We start from the raw sequence: 15921 nt of genomic DNA, 5'->3' as shown, positions 1-15921 counted from the left end.
ATGTACCTCCTGGGCCCAGTGTGCCCTGCACTGGTCCAGTACAGCAGGTGTGCCCTGTTGTACCTGCAGAGGGCTGGTGTGGCTGCAGGTTTTCATTACAATAAAGCAGGAGCTCAGACGGTCAGCTATTTAAAGACTGACTAGTTGATTAAAGAGTGGAGTCAGGTGAGCTCCAGCTTGTTTGGAATGAAAGCCTGCAGCCACACTGGCCCTCTGCAGATAAGACTGGACACCCTTGTAGTGCAGGGATGGACGACCACAGTCCTGGAGTGGCTACAGTCCAGCAGAATGTGGCGATTTTGGCTATAACGCAGCTTCCATACCTGGTAAGAAACTAATGAATGTCTGATCAGGAAAATCTCTGTACTGTGCTGGACTGCGGCTGTTCAGGTCCAGAGCTGCGCTGATCTGATAGACCGGTGTTTCTCAGCGCTGGTCCTGGAGGCCTGTGCTTTTCCCACTTTAACCCAATAATGGACTGGTAATGAGCTGGTTAGTTGGATCAGGTGTGCTGGGAGCAGGAGAACAGTAAAAAGTGCAGGGCAGTGGGCCTCAAGGACCACCAGGGTTGAGGAACAGTGTGAGAGACCCTCCCTGGCCTGGTGTTCTTCTCCTGACTTGGCTAAACTGCATGTGTTGGTTATAATTTGAAAAAGTATGTTTAATTGATTATTAAGTTAATCTTTTTTTACCCTTGTGTTTTCATGACTTTACCAGCCCACTACGAGCTGCTGCCTCCCCAGAGTTCAGGCCACAGGTGGAGAAACCCTGTCCTACAGGAAACTAGTGGTCTCTACTGGAAATCATTAAGCCAACATATCAGACATCAGACCCAAAGACGTGAACTAAAGTCATATTGGGAGCGTCTCACGAAGCAGGATTTCTCAGTTGACCTGATAACTTTAGCCCAAAGATGAGGACATCGAGCAGTCTTTCAGAGCCATGTGCTACTGCAGTCTAACTGAGCTCGAGGGTTTGTGTAGGTCTTCGATGTTCCAGAGCGTTGAGACTTGAAGGCAGCAGGTTATCATGGTTTTCCTTCTTGTGTTTTTATAAAACGATGAAAACTTGCCGAATTACTACGTAGCGATCATTTAAAGACTCACACTGTCCGCTTTATAATCACAAATTCAGAGCTCCTGAAATGCACCCATGTGTGAAAACAGCATCAGGAATTCCTCTGCTGCAGGAACCAAAGAAGGTCTGTAGAGAAAAGATGATGATCCATTCTGTGTTTGGTCAGTTTGGACGTCTTTGGTCTGTTTTCAAAATTCAGGAATCAGCCCTGCTGAAAAAAAAAACACAGAAACCATTAAGTGTGTCTGTTGGTTCCTGATGGTTTTGTAAGGGGTGTTTTGTCTTTTTTAATGGGATATCACTGTGTAAAAGATCCTAATGGTTTAACAGGTGACCAATGGCTCTAAATGTATTTGATGGTTTCCTAATGGGATCTAAAGGTGTTCTACAGAAAACTTGTGGTCTCTGTTGAAAACCATTAAGCCAATTCCCATTAGAAAGCAAAACCATCATATTTACTCACCCTCTAAAGGCCATGTGTCAAACTCCAGGCCCATATGTGTTTTTATTTAAAAATGATATTCAACTAGTTAAGTATTCATATATTGTCAAGCTTTCCAACAAGTGCCGATATTTTGCTGTTGCAGTTTTTGCGTATTTTGAATAAATGGTGTCCAGTGTTTGGGTCACAGCAAACTGGTATTTATAAATAAAATAAAATCATATGCGCTCTCTGGTCAACAAATTCATTGAGATTTTTTATATGGCCCCTTTAGTGGTCGAGTTTGACACACCTGCTCCAAAGAAATACCCAAAGTCAATGAAGTTACATTTTAAACATTTTAGTCAAAAGAATCAGTGTAAATTGTATCATTTCAGTGCTACAATTACACATGATAAATGCTTTACTTATGAAGTTTACATTTTTAGAACTCAATGCATTGCAAGTATATTGCATAACTCCCAGTTACGTATTTTCTCTTCAGCTTTGTTAAAAAGCTTTAAAAAACAGAATTTAAACAAAACAAACAACACGAACACTTAATGCTTAATAATCATTCAGGTGTAATATCACAATATTAGTAACATTCTTCTTCAGAAGTCTTTAAGGGTGTCTTCCCACCTGTCCCGAATACTCGAGTCCGCAACCAGGGCCGATTCTGGGCTGGTTTGGGGGAGCTGGTTTGCTTCCACACACTACAATTCAATCCGAATCGTGGATTGACTGCGTAATTCCACACGTCACTTTTCTGTGTGCAGGTTTGCAGAATGGTCAGCACAGCATCATCTGTTTGATGCTTTTTATTATTTTACCTGGATACAAACACCGAAGAGGTGAAGAGCGGCTCTGTCTGTCCACAGCAGCACTCTCTCCAATCACCTCACTCGAAAAGGGAAGTGATGCGATAAGTTGAAGCAGTCACGTTACAGAATGAACCAATCACTCAGCCCCACATGCAGCGCTGGGAGCGGAGAGCTTCAACACGCACAGCAAACCCACCAGAGTTACCCCAGACCACGGATTTCAGGAGGACCAGAGATTCTGCTCCCGAGCTCGATAACAGGTTTCACGCTTGACCAAAAGTACCGAACTCAGAGCAAGCGGTCCTGTATCTGAGGAAAGCTCTAGTATGAAAACACCCTTAAACCCACACACACATTTTCTAAGCCGCTTATCCTTCTGGGTCGCAGTGGGAGCTGGAGCCTATCCCAGCGGTCACTTGGTGGAAGGCAGGATACACCCTGGACAGGTCGCCAGTCCATCACAGGGACACCCTTAAACAGGTCACATCATTTCTGTTAAGTTACCTTGATCAGACAAACTAATGTTGTACGTTATCAGCTCCCTCGTGGCGCATTTGTGGGTCTTGAAAGTACTCGAGTGCCTGAAGTTCTGCCTGCACTCTGAGCAGTAATACGGCTTCTCTCCGGTGTGAATGCGCTGGTGCAGCTGCAGATGAATCTGCTGATTGAAACTCCTTCCACACTCCGGACAGCGATACGGTCTCTCTCCCGTGTGGACGAGCTGGTGTCGCTGCAGATGATTATGTACAGAAAAGCTCTTGCCGCACTCCGAGCACTCGTACGGTCTCTCTCCTTTGTGAATGCGCTGGTGTTGCTGGAAGCTACTCAGACGGTTGAAGCTCTTCCCGCAGTCTGCGCAGTCGTACGGTCTCTCTCCCGTGTGAATGCGCTGGTGTGCTTTGAAGGTTCCTCCGTCTCTGAAGCTCTTGCCACACTCTGAGCAGCGATACGGTTTCTCTCCGGTGTGGATGCGCTGGTGGAGTTGCAGGTGACTCTGACGATTGAAGCTCCTCCCGCAGTCCGAGCAGGGAAACGGTTTCTCTCCGGTGTGAATGCGCTGGTGGAGCTGCAGGTTGTTCTGCTGATTGAAGGTCAGTCCACACTCTGAGCACAGATACGGCTTCTCTCCTGTGTGAATGCGCTCGTGTACTTGGAGGTGACTGTATCTACTGAAGCTCTTCCCGCACTCTGAGCAGTGGTGAGGTCTCTCCTTCCCTGTATTCTTCGGTGTCCGTCCACAAGCTGTGGTAGCACCGAGAACACCAGAGGACGTCTGCTGAGCGCTGGAGCTCGTTCTGGATTCCATATTCTCACGTCTAATCTCTCCCGATTTCAGCCGTGTAAACTCGGACACCTCTCGGTGGCTTCTGCTGATGGTAAACTTAAACCATTCAGGTAAGTGGACACATGAAGAACACGGTGTCCTGTATTTCTAAAGGAGAAAAAGAAAAAACATTCAAAAATCAATGCAAAATGCAACAAATGTTAGTATGACATAAAATGGTTAGGGATTGTACACAAAGATACACATTAGTCTGTGTTCAGACTGCAGGCGAGGTTTGTTTATCAAATCAGATGTTTTGAGTTGACTGTCCGCTCTGTTATCTGCGAGTGATCAGATCTGATTTGCGTGTCAAGACATCACCAGTCTATCTACGTGGGTTGCCATGGTAATGACGTGGGCGTCAGTAACTACGTAGCTACGCTGGTGACGCAGATTTCAAGCACGGATGCAGGAGAGATGGAGGAGCATCATCTCGCCCTCCAAACTCTTCAGAATTCCCTTCATAATCATGAATCTTTGGAGCTCTTCTTGAATCCCAGCACTTCAGCACTCTGGACATTTGTCGCATTGCAAGTGACATAAAAGACACTTTGAAATCTGATTTGAGTGTCCAGAGCGTCTGTAAAAATCAGACTGGAGTTGCATTGCAAACCACCTCCAAATGTGATTTAGATCCGATGCGCAAAAGTCAGATTTAATTTGTTTTTGCTGTCCAGACTATTAACCTCTATCAGACCATCTCTTGGTACAATCTGGAAATGACAAAAAGTGGATTTGGGCTGGCGGTCTGAACGAGGCCTTAGAAAACTAGGGGCACTACAAGATGCTACGTGTTCTGCCAGGCAGTAAGTGTTCTTCATAGACTTGCACTGTTTTTCACTGATTACTAAAAGTTTTTAAGATCCTGACAGAATTTAATGCATGTTTGTTTTCCGTAGAGAACCATCCAAACTGCTACGCTGTCATCCCGCATCAGCTCTGACAATCCCTATGAAAAAATGGAGCCCATAGACTACTCTTAAAAAAATGGTTCTTCAAGGGTTCTTTGGTAAAGACAATGGTTTTGTATGCAGGGCTGTCCAAACTTTTTTCAAACAGGGCCAGGTTCTCCCGTGTCAAAATATAATTCATATTCATAAAAATATAATACAAATATTACGTTTTCAAAATATCCGAACAAAGAATTGGAGCTCTCTGTGAGCTACTGTGTTTCCTATCACTGTGTAAAAGATGCGCTAAGCTTCTGTTATTGCTGGATTGCTCAGAGTATCAGGATCTGTAAGCGCTCATAACAAATTATTAAACTATTTAAAAGTAACAATAAAACATTCATTCCTATTTCTAAAATAGGAATTCAAAAATACACCGATCAGGCATAACATTATGACCACCTCCTTGTTTCTACGCTTGTTGTCCATTTTATCAGTTCCACTTACTTACCCCCATGGACCCTCACAGAGCAGGTACTATTTGGGTGGTGGATCATTCTCAGCACTGCAGTAACACTGACGTGGTGGTGGTGGTGGTGTTAGTGTGTGTTGTGCTGGTCTGAGTGGATCAGACACAGCAGTGCTGCTGGAGTTTTTAAACACTGTGTCCACTCACTGTCCACTCTATTAGACACTCCTACCTTGTCAGTCCAACATGTAGATGTAGATGTATCTACGCCCTAGCAACCACCTGGCAACGCCCTAGCAACCACTTAGAATACCATAGCAACCACCTAGCAACAAGTTGACCAAAACTAATTCTGGAAAAAAAAGACAATGATTATATTTCCAAGATGAAATATTGCAGATAAAAAGCACCTCCTCCAATAAATGAACTTGTTTTGGAAATTAAACATGAATCCAGCTGATTTAAGACAGAATATCACTGTTGTTGTATTTGTACCTGGTTAATATTTGAGCTCAGCTCAGTTGTTCTGTAACCAGTTAAACTCGATATGTAAGATTTAAACATTAATAAACAGAAACTAACTGGGACACAGCTCTGCAATTCTGCATAGTTTTTGCTTTCATTTTTTTCATAGAAATCCATGATGTGTCTGCACAGGCCTGAGGGGAGCTGACATAGAACGACCCCTTAAAAAAATGAATGATAATAATAAAAACCTCAGATTAATATTCATCCACAGCCACGTTCAGCACTGAGGTCTTCTAGAACTGATACTCTGCTGCGCCTGCATGGCTGATCTTCAGCATTAATCTGATTAGACCTGATGCTCAGCTGAATGATTAATGAGCTAATAAAGGCTGCCTAATAGGTTATTGATTCTCGCTGTGGCTGCAGCTGCGCTGGGTCGGTTTGTCTGCGCTTTTCGGAAAACGCTCTGTGTGAAAACAGTTGCTATTTAAATAAAATACAAATTTAATTCATAAAAACACACAGATATTAAACAAGCAGACGCCTTTATTTATGATCACACTTTTACAAAGGACGATTACTCAAGAGTTCTTGAGTAAAAAAAGTGGTTCTATATAGAACCATGAATACTTAAAGAATCCTGTGCATGATTAAATGATTCTTTGCATGGTGTAATGGTTCTCCTGACTGATGGAGAGTGTGTTGTACATGTTTCTATGCAGAACCATTTTGAAAATGGTTCAATACAGCACCAAAAAAGGGTTCTTCTATTGTTATGGTGTCAAGTGGGTGAAAATGGTAAGTTTTGGTTCTCTTCCTCACTCAGGCTGCAGGAAACGACTCAAGTTTAATCACAATCGCATTTCTTTGTAATTATTTATTAATTTAAATATTTTTCCCTTTTATGGTTTTATTACTTCCTGCTTTGTTTTAATTATGTGTTTAACTACCTTTGCAAAAGTCTTTCTGAGGCGCTTAATCTGTCTGAGGTGCTTAATCTGTCTAAGGTGCTGGATTTTTCTAAGGTGCTGGATCTGAGGATGTTATAAGCTGCATTATTATCTAATGCTTACATTGTTTTATTCGTGTAAAGCACTTTAAACTGCCACTGTGTTTGAAAGGTACTGTACGAAAACTTGCTTTTTTTGGTGCTATACAGAACCCTTTTCAAAAAGAACCGCATACATTGCATTCTTCATCAATCTGAAGAGCCATTTCACCATGCAATAAACCACTTAAGCATGAAACTCAGGGTTCAAGACAGAACCATTGCTTTACTAAAGAACCCTTGAAGAACCATCCTGTTTTAAAGAGTGCACAGCACTGCAGCCAACCTCAGATATACAGAACACAGAGCTGGATTCACCATCGTATGTAAACCACAGGCTTGGTAAACGTATACAGCAGCAGAGACCAGAGCGTCCAAACACCACCTCAGATCAGACTGACCGCTTCTACACTCGGCCCACCTCCTGACACAGATCCTATTTGGGATAGTATAGCAACTGCCTAGCAACACCCTTGCAACCACCTGGAATATCATAGCAACCACCTGGAATCACCCTAGCAACCACCTGGGATGCCATAGCAACCACCCAGCAACACCCTAGCAACCACTTGGAATACCATAGCAACCACCTAGCAACACCCTAGCAACCACTTGGAATACCATAGCAACTACAGAGCAAAACCCTAGCAATCACTTGGAATACCATAGCAACCACCTAGCAACACCCTAGCCACCATGTGGGATACCATAGCAACCACCTAGCAACACCCTAGCAACCACTTAGAATACCACAGCAACCACCTAGCAACACCCTAGCCACCATCTGGGATACCATAGCAACCACCTAGCAACCATCTGAGATACCACAGCAACCACTTAACACTTTTGCAACCACCTAAATTACCGCAGTAACCACCAGACTGCTTTAGCAGCACAATCACTGCATTTTCTTCAGGGAATGTACTTTTCTGGTTGCATTTTATATTTTACTACTTGGGCTGTAAATCAACTTTGAGACTATAAAAAATGCACTCTATAAATAATACCTGCATTATTATTATTATTATTATTAGTATTATTAAATTGAATGTGCAGTACAAATATAGTTCTTGAATCTTGAAATGCAAACAAGATTTTTCACATGTTACAGCTTCTGTTCAACTCAGTCTCCCCTTCAAGAAGACGAAGCTCAGAGCTGATTATTGATCTCCTCCGTCCTCCTGCCGGAGACCGATCGAATTCCGCCATCTTTAAGGACGTATCAGTTCTCTGAACTGTGATTCAGTGGATGATTACATCAGCGCTGGTTACGGTTAATGAGATGAAAGAACGATAAAAATTAATTCATTATTGAAGCTGAAGGTGTGACAGGCCTGATTTCTGAGTGTCTGAGATCCTTACAGCTCAGTAACAGGTGATGAGGGAAGGACGCCTCATCGGTCGTTGATTTCTCTCTCCATCACTCCATCTTCTCCTCAGGTCTTCGGGGGGGCTGAGACGGGAGGGAGGGGAAAGGGGGACATTAGAGACGTGAGCTCCCCTCGGGGGGTCAGATGATCTGAAATCACAAAGATCTGCATCATGATTATGAAGGATCTCATGCACCTCCATCATGGTCTGTTGGAGAGCAAGCCGGAGATCAAGAACCTGCTTTGCACCATCAGGTCAACAAGCTCTTGACCGGCTCCCCCCCTTTAACCCTTCCAGTGACCTCAATCACCAAACACAGGTGACTAATCCCACCACCAAAACAGCACCTGCTCTCTCTAAACTGAGACCACGTTTACACATAACGGCACAGTTTTATCTGCATCTCTTATCTTTTCTGTTTATCTGTCCATATTTTCTCATTGTTTATGTTTGTGTGCACCAAAAATATCACCTGCTGAAAAATCCCTATAGAAACCATTAAGTGTTGCTGTTGGTTCCTGATGGTTTTGTAATGTGTTTTGTGTTTTTTAATGGGTTGATATCACAGTGTAAAGGATCCTAATGGTTTAACAGATGGTCTGTGACTGATTCTAAATGCATCTGATGGTTTCCTAATGGGATCTAAAGGTGTTCTACAGAAAACTAGTGGTCTCTAATGGAAACCATTAAGCCAATTTCTATTGAGTTCTAATCCTAATGGTTTCTAATCATTCTTTTCGGAAGGGATGGTCTTTATTTCCAAACAGGTTTATTAGAGAAGCTCAGCGAGACAGAGTACAGAGTAAGAGAGTTAACAACTGAACAGCTGAAGATCAGAGAACCCTGCAGGACCATTAGAGATAAAAACCTAACGGTTTTGCTTTCTAATGGGAATTGGCTTAATGGTTTTCACTAGTTTCCTGTAGAACACCTTTAGATCCCTTTAGGAAACCATCAAATGCATTTAGAATCAGCCACTGGTCGCCTGTTAAACCATTAGGATCCTTTACTCTGTGATATCAACCCATTAAAAAAGACTAAACACATTACAAAACCATCAGGAACAAAGAGGGTTTTTCAGCAGGGCTCTGCTCCTCTGATTCCTAAATAAAGCATTAACACTGTTTATGGTGGTCAGAGCCGGTTATAGCAGAACATCAAACACAAGCGCGAGCCAATTAAAGACTGTCTGATGGCTTTGATCTACATTCAGCACCTTTTCACAAACACAACATCTCACCGTCTCACCGTCTCTCAGCTGCTCTGCTGGTCAGTGAAGGCGCTGTAAACAGAGTGAAAGCTGATGGAGAGAGAGCTCCTTACTTTCAACACACACACTCTCTCACTCTCACTCTCACTCTCTCTCTCTCTCTCTCTCTCCTCTCTCTCTCTCACTCTCTCTCTCTCGCTCGGGATCTTCTGCTTCTCCGCTTTATTTGGGTTGAAAAAAACACAGTTACATATTTAGCGCCACCACCTGGACTGCAGGAGCTTCACACTGGACACCACATGCACGGACATGGGTGCGTTTTTAATCCCACCCGTTTTCCGGTAAACCCCACCAGTCCTGCAAATGGTCAGCTGACAGGTCATTTTTCTCATTTAGAAATCCGAGTGAATCAAAGAAACTTTTCCATGATAAAATGGTTCTTCAGTCTGATGGAGAATATGTTGTTCTATGGTTCAATATAGCACCAAAAAAGGGTTCTGCTATTGTTATGATGTCAAGTTTGTAACAATAGAAGAACGTTTTTTTAAGGTTCTATTTAGAACCAGCGCTGCGATGGACTGACAACCTGTCCAAGGTGTATCCCGCCTTCCACCCAATGACCGCAGGGATAGGCTCCAGATCCCCCGCGACCCGTATGTGTGTGTATAGAACCACATACAACACATTGTCCATCAGTCTAGGAGGCATTTTCTAATGCAAAGAACAACCTCAGCATGTAAAGTGTTCTTTGAGAGTTAATGGTTCTATACAGAACCATTTTCTTTACCAAAGAACCATCTTTGTGTGTAGTTTGATTGTAAAGATTATGTAAAAAGGATGTTAATTTTATGATCCACATGTTTAATGTCCACAATATGTTCAGAAAAGCATATTGTGAGCTCTGAGCTCGACTGTCTAATAAAAGCTGAACTGAGCTCCACAGTTTAGAAGCAGAATAACTGAAAGAGTCTCTCCATGGTTTCTGCGTTTTACTGAAGGCGTTTACAGAAGGTCAGTATCTGCAGATGTAAGATCATAAACAGACAGACATTCAGGACCTTTAAGATCATTTAGAACATTAAAAACCAGCAGCAGAGCTTTAAAATCTGTCTAAAAGATCCAGGCGGTCAGTGCAGTGTGTAAACGGGGTGATGTGATCTCTCTGTATTGGTGCTGTGAGGATCCGTGCTGCGGCGTTCTGTACGAGCTGTAGAGGATGGACTGTTTTCTCCAGTAAGAAGATCATTACAGTGATCAACTCTGCTGAACAAACGCAGCTACAGGTTTCTCTGCGTCGCTCTGAGAAGAGAAAAGGCTGAACTTCAGTGATTTTCTCACATGAAAAAAGCAGCTTTAATGACTGTGTTTACATGCAGATTAAACAGATCTCAGTCTAGGATCACACTCAGGTTTCTACTGCAGGTTTGGTACATGAAGATAAAGAGCTGAGATACTCATAAAGCAGCTTTCTCTGAGTTTTAGTACCAATGATCAGTATTTCAGTCATCAGAAGGAAAACATGTACAAAGAGAAAAGCAAAGGCCCTAAAACTGAACCCTGTGGGACCTCAAATGTTACATCTCTTTAACACACAGGTACCAATAGATATAAATCACACAAGAGAATGTCAAAACCTGTGTCTTACAGTGTTAACAGAACACCAGCTAACCTAAAGAAACAAAATCATATCTCTTGCTTTGACAAACTCGTGTTATAAGTGTGCAGCTCACTTACAACACACTTGTGTGTCTTCAAAGTACTCAAATGTCTAAAGCTCCGCCCACAGTCCGAGCAGTAATACGGTTTCTCTCCGGTGTGAATGCGCTGGTGTTTCTGGAGAGAACTTCCGTCACTGAAGTTCCGCCCACACTCTGAGCACCGGTACGGCTTCTCTCCAGTGTGAGTGCGCTGGTGTAACTGGAGGTGACCCTGTTGATTAAAGCTCCGCCCACACTCTGAGCACTGATACGGTTTCTCTCCGGTGTGGATGCGCTGGTGTGCTTGGAGGGAACCCATGTCTCTGAAGCTCCTCCCACAGTCCGAGCAGTCATACGGCTTCTCTCCTGTGTGGATGAGCTGGTGTCGCTGGAGGTGGCACTGTCGCTTGAAGCTCGTCCCTACACTCGGAGCAGCGGTACGGCTTCTCTCCTCTGTGGATGCGCTGGTGTGTTTGGAGGTTGCTCTGTATGTTAAAACTCTTCCCACATTCTGAGCAGAAAAATGGTTTCTCTCCTGTGTGAGTGCGCCGGTGAAGCTGGAGGTGACCCAGCTGAGCGAAGCTCTTCCCGCAGTCAGAGCAGCAGTACGGTTTCTCTCCGGTGTGGATGCGCTGATGTACTCTGAGGCTGCTTTGTCTATTAAAACTCTTCCCGCACTCTGAGCAGCGGCGAGTTCCCTCCTTTCCTCTGTTCTTCTGAGCTGTGTCCGTGTGAAGAGAACCAGAGGGCATCTGAGTGCTGCACTCCATTTTCTCAAATCTCTAATCTCTCCTGATTTCAGCTGCGCAAGGTATTCCGTTTGGTGTTCTCTCCTGATGTGTTAGTGGAGGTCAGTTTAAACTGCAGAAGAAGGACGTCCCTCATTTCTAGAGGAGGAAAAGAAATAAAAACATCTCTATTTCAATCTGAAATGCAGCACAAATGCAACATACAACTGAGATCTAATTCAGTAGGGATCAAATTTAAACTGTGTGAAAATGGGCCACGCCCAAAATATCAAAACATTAAGCTTTTAATGGTCTTAACAACAAAACATTTAGTCTTGTGAATAAACTCACAGACAGTATTTTACAGAAAGAAGAGTCAGTATTTTTCCACTTGACGGCTTCAAACAGCTGAAAAACACTGCCGAGCTCGTTCGACCCTCATTTGCACCTGGTCACTTCATGTCGTCAGTATCTGGAATGATGAAATGATACAAATGCAAGTGTAAACGCACATGTATTTAAAACGAAAATAAATCTGGTCACGCAAACCATTTCAGGAGGTCAACTGAGACGCATTTGAGACACTTTATAGCAGCGTAAACACATCCGTCTCTACAAGACACACTAGACAACCGAAACTCCTCCCAGTACAACCAAAACTCCTCCCAGTACAACCGAAGCCCTATCCAGTGCAACCGAAGCCCTTCCTAGTACAACCTAAACCCCTCCTAGTACAACCCAAACCCCTCCTAGTACAACTAAAACCCCTCCCAGTACGACTGTGTAATGAGCAGATTTGCATATTCTGTCCCACAGCAATCAGACTTCAGTCTCACTAACCGGAGATGCATCTGACTACCAAGTGTAAATGCACTAGGCTAAAATCTTATCACAATACAATCCAGATACAGGACACCGGAAGTGACCATGTGTAAATATGGTGAATGTGTTTAATGTGAGCCCAATTCTTTAAGATTTTGGGTTTGGAACATTTTCCTGTGGGAGTGTACAAAAGCTGCCCTGGGGGAAAATCCTTAACTGTCTCTGTTGATGCGTGAGCGTACAGTGTGCTATAGATATTTAAGGTAAACTTCACGTTCAGGTTGGTCTACGTCACCACAAAGAGTCAAGTACACTAGTAACACCCTAACAGCCAGTATTTACAGCTCATTCTCCATCAATCTGAAGAACGCTTTCACGATGCAAAGAACCCTCCAATCATGCAAATAGTTATTTGAGTGTTCATGGTGCTAAAAAGAATTTTTTCCTTACTAAAGAACCCTTAAAGAACCATTTTTTTAGTGTGTAGATAACACAGGTTTGCAGAATGAGTAGTTTACTGTTATACTGGCTACACTACAATGCTCATTGTACAAACCTGTGTTATTAATGTCCCTTACTAACTATCATAAACTGAACCTTTGATAATTTAATTAATGCCTTTGCTTTATTGGTCTAACATGTATTTCTGGTAGGTTATGCGGTTATAAGTGGTGGTGGCCAAAACATACCTATGAGGTAAATATTTACTTATGTCCATTTTGCACAGATGCCGATGCACTGTGGGAAATGTAGTGCCTGTAGTGAACTGGCAGGCGTGTCCTGTAGTTCAGCTCAGAAATCCAGGAAAAAGAAAAAAAGTTTTATGGCTTTTTTATTAGCTTTTTACCGCCATGATTTTAGAGGGGTACAGCAGCATTTTACTGGGGGACGTCCTCCAGTAAATTGGGTCTAATGAAGACCCTGGCTGAGCAATTTGGGTAAAATATGTAATTTGCCTACATTATTTTGTCTAATTATTATTTATTATTAAATTGTGATTGTTTTCTATAAATAATGTAATTTTGACCAAAATATCCACTTTTTCTGGTTTGACGCTTGAACACTGGACATGGTTTGTCGGACTTACATTTATGCTGCTTTTAATTCCTCCTCAGAAGTTCCTACTTACGACTTCGGAGGTCATAAGTACAACTTAATGTGTGTTAAAGTGTTGTTTTTTTCAGATAGACTGGAAATAGTTTCGGTTAACTTTTATTCTTCTGTTATTAAAGAGAGTGTGTATTTTGCGTTACTGCAACAGAGTGGAGAGCAGAGGATGCTGATGAGCAGAGTGATGCTGTCATGCAGTCAGATGTGTTACACAATGTGCTTACACCTGTATTTCCATGTGTGGATGGTTTCAGGCTGCAGTGTCAATGTTGTGGCTGAAGAATAACTGAAATACCAGTTTATCACTGGCTATCATTGGCTTTTTGTTGATGCCCCAAACTCGGAAACTCAGGGCTCATTGAAAAATCCAAGCTTTCCACAAGTAAATGCGACACTGTGGTGGCGTTATGTGCACTCATCTTGTAAATCTGTTGTTTCCGACACGACTTGAAGGCAGCATTAGCTGCAGTTGTGATGTCACAGCACATAGATGTTTAGTTGCTTTGATTGGTCTAACCCAGGGGTGTCCAATCTTATCTGCGAAGGGCCGGCCCTCAGCGGATAAGATCGGACACCCCTGGTCTAACTGATCTACAGGTGGTCCACAAGCTCTGCGTTATTAGATTAACGTTCTCCACTTAAAATTCAAGACAATGTTGTTAATAAAATAGGCTATAATAAAAATGCAGCTCTACTGATTATAAAATCGCACTCAATCATTTTTCTTATATATCTTATCTTAGATATAAAAACGATTAACCTTTCAGCCGTACAAGAAGGGGTGTAATGATACGCAAACTTCATGACACAATACATATATTAGAGTATTTGTATATGATGCGTTTTCGACACAAGATAAGAACAAAATGATTACATAACTTTGCATTTATTTAGTTTTTTTGATGCTTGTTTTCCCCAAAAGACACCACTGCTTGCAGAAGGGATAAGATACAAATCATGTTCTTTAATGATATAAAATAAACAGAGGGTTCTTTAGTAAAGATGATGAGTTCTACTAAAGAACCCTTGAAGACTTGAGAGTTCTAAAAACATTTCATGCTTAAATGGTTCTTTGCATGGTGAAAAGTTCTTCAGATTGATGGAGAACGTGTTGTACGCCTTTTTGTACTATTATTATTATTATTATTATTATTATTGAATTACTATTTGGCACCAAGAAGGGTTCTGCTATTGCTATGATGTCCATGTTTTAACAATAAAAGAACCCTTTTTGGTGCTGTTCAGAACCATATACATCACATTCAATCTGAAGAACCATTATGCATGAAATGGTTTTATAACCTACAGAACTCATGGTTCTAAATGCAGCCATTCCCTTTACTAAAGAACCTTTGAAGACCCATCTTTTTTGAGTGTGTATGTAAAGCAGGACTCTCACCTTCTGGCTGTAATGAGTGTGAGGGGAGATCTTCTCTCCCAGCAGACCGAGGCACCCAGGATTCTCCACCCAGTGCTTGAGCTATTGGGGCTACTGGAAGCTCTGAACGTCCCAGTGGACTCAGAACCTGCACTGGGTTCAGGTGTGGAGGGAGAGGAGTTTAACCCGGAGAGAAGCAGTTGGACCTTCAGGTGTAGTTGGACGAACTGCTGATCAGATCAGAACAGGTTCTTCCATCTTCTTCTTCCCTTTATTTGGGTTACAGTCAGAGATCGAGCGCCCCCAGCTGGGCTGCAGGGGCTTCACACCGGAGACATGATGATAAAGAGTCTGACGGACATTTTTTTTATAGGCGCTGCTGATCTACTGATTAAACTAATCATTTACTCTTTCACTGGTCTAAATTATCCTCTCACATTTTTATCCTTATCAAACTTATTTACTCCTTTAATCCTAAAGATGTTATTTATTAACATTAATGTTGACATTAAGTGTGTCTGTTGGTTCCTGATGGTTTTGTAATGTGTTTTGGCTTTTTTAATGGGTTGATATCACAGTGCAAAGGATCCTAATGGTTTCACAGGTGACCAGTGGCTGATTCTAAATGCATTTGATGGTTTCCTAATGGAATCTGAAGGTGTTCTACAGGAAACTAGTGGCCTCTATTGGAAACCATTAGGCCAATTCCTACTAAAAAGCAAACCCATTAGGTTTTAATGTTTCAGCAGGGCTCACTAATTTAACTCAACTGATATTTCTGAGGAACATTAATTGGGTAGATAAAGACCCTCAGCGTAATGATAACCGATCAGAGCAGGCGTTAAGCCCAGTTTTGGGTAGTTGGATGTTGGATGGTTGAACCAACACTGAGTACAAAGAAGCTCTGAATGAAACTTATTACTACTGGTTTTGAGGCATTGCGACCAAATCTCCCAGTGACAAACCTCACCAACACAGCCAGAGATGATCTCAGTCAGGACTACAGCTGGATTCACATCTGCAACAGTGGACTTGATGTTCTCCTTCTGCTGGTGGGTTGGTCTAGTTCCAGAACGGTTTACCT

The 15921-nt window shown here is 42.5% G+C and overlaps 1 pseudogene; it reads right to left on the bottom strand.

The window, feature by feature from the left end:
- Positions 1-534: 534 nt before the first annotated feature.
- LOC118809033 lies at positions 535-15110 on the bottom strand (annotated as a pseudogene).
- Positions 15111-15921: the final 811 nt, after the last annotated feature.

Source organism: Colossoma macropomum, unplaced genomic scaffold, assembly GCF_904425465.1.
Source record: "Colossoma macropomum unplaced genomic scaffold, Colossoma_macropomum, whole genome shotgun sequence".
NCBI classification, from domain to species: Eukaryota; Metazoa; Chordata; class Actinopteri; order Characiformes; family Serrasalmidae; genus Colossoma; species Colossoma macropomum.
This window is presented reverse-complemented; position numbering and strand designations above follow the sequence as displayed.